This window comes from Equus asinus, chromosome 10 (genome assembly GCF_041296235.1).
Source record: "Equus asinus isolate D_3611 breed Donkey chromosome 10, EquAss-T2T_v2, whole genome shotgun sequence".
Lineage (NCBI taxonomy): Eukaryota > Metazoa > Chordata > Mammalia > Perissodactyla > Equidae > Equus > Equus asinus.
The window spans coordinates 22,108,850-22,110,641 of record NC_091799.1 but is presented as its reverse complement, the minus strand read 5'-3'; the positions used below and the strand labels follow the sequence as shown (position 1 = coordinate 22,110,641).

At 36.6% G+C, this 1,792-nt stretch overlaps 1 pseudogene; it reads left to right on the top strand.

Annotated features, from left to right (window-relative positions):
• Positions 1–609: 609 nt before the first annotated feature.
• Positions 610–1,186, top strand: LOC106830850 (divergent paired-related homeobox-like; annotated as a pseudogene).
• The last annotated feature ends 606 nt before the right edge of the window (positions 1,187–1,792 follow it).

Here is a 1,792-nt window from a genome sequence, read left to right as displayed (position 1 = left end):
GAAAATTCTTGACCATTAATTCTTCAAATATTTTTATGTTCTGTTCTCTCTTCTCCTTTTGGTATTCCAGTTACATTAACATTTAAACTGTTTGTTGTTGTTTCAAAATTCTTGAATGCTCTGCTCGTCTTTTTTTTTTTTTTTCCCACTCTTTTTCTTCTTGTGTTTCCATTTCAGTAATTTCTATTGACTTACTTTCAAGTTCACTAATTCTTTCCTTGGCTCTGTCAAATCTACTGGTGAGTCCGTCAAAGACATTCTTCATCTCTACTACTGAGTTTTTCATTTCTAGCATTTTTATTTGATTCTCTCTTATGGTCACTGTCTCTCTGCTGAAATTTTCTATCAGATCATCCATGTTGTCTAAGTTTCCTGGTACAACATTTTACATATTAATCATTGTTATTTTAAATTCTCTGTCGGTTCCAAGGTTAATGGCTTATCAGATTCTGCTTCTGATAATTGCTTTGTCTCTTAGGAGGTTTTTTTTTTCATTTTCATATACCTGGTAAGTTTTTTGTTGAAAACTGAACATCTTGTGTAGGACAGTAAAGACTGAGGTAGTTCTGGTCACTGGACCAGAGCATAGGAACACACCTGGGTTACAGGATGTCTGACGCAGGGGACCTTCCTAAAGGAAAGCACCAGGAGTATCCACAAAGGAAACGAACCATGTTCACTGAGAAACAGTTGGCAGGTTTGCAGCTCCTGTTCAATAAGAACCCACATCCCACCCCCCAGACTTCAGAAAGAAATGGCCTCAAAAATGGAGAAGCATTCAACGTTAGTGCAGGTTTGGTTCAAGAACCATAGAGCAAAACTCAAGAATACCAAACACAAGAATATTCAGCAAAAACAAGAAGCTCAGCAACAACAATTGGCTGAGGCAGGAGTCAACACCAGCTTTTCCAAGACAAATATGGATACACCTCCCAGATCCCCTAACAGTGCCCACCCTGCATCCCTAGTTTATGCAGATCATCCAATGCCTTCATTCCAGCTCTGCATATGCCCCAATTTTAAGGCTCCCATAGACCACTTTTTTGGCCACAAAATAGTTCATTTCAGCTGCTGCTAAGACCCTAACATATACTGCTTCTATTCCATTTTGGAATCCCAAGTTCTCAGAACAAGTATCAATGGTAATTCTTTCTGTTCTTCATCTCCAAAAAGAACTTGCCGGTGAAGCCAGACACAAAAGTTCACATGTTGTAATGATTCCCATACAAGGGAATACTTTTCAGCTATAAAAAGGAACAAACACAAGATATACTCAACATGGATGCATTTCAACATTATGTTGAGTGAAAGAAAAAAGACACAAAAGACTGCATACTGTATAATTCCATTTATATGAATTCCTACAGCAGGAAGTACTATAGTGGCAAAAAGCAGATTAGTGGCTGCCCATGTGTTAGAAGGAATTGAGTGCACAGAGGGACTAAAATTTATTAGGATGATGGAAAAGTTTCATGTCTTAATTAGGACAGCAGTTATCTTGGTGTACAAATTCATTAAAACATAGAGAACTGTGATACTGTATTGTATCATTGAAAGTGGCTAAGAGACTAGCTCTTAAATGTTCTTACCACAAAAGAAGAGATGATAATTATATAACAGGATCGAGGTGTTAGCCACTGCTATGGTGGCAATCATTTTGCAATATATAAATGTATCAAATCAACAGGCTGTACACCTTAAACTTACACAATGTTATATGTCAATTATATCTCAAAGTTGGATAAAAAAATTGTTTTAAAGAAAATCTGTGCATTTTAGTTTACATAAATTA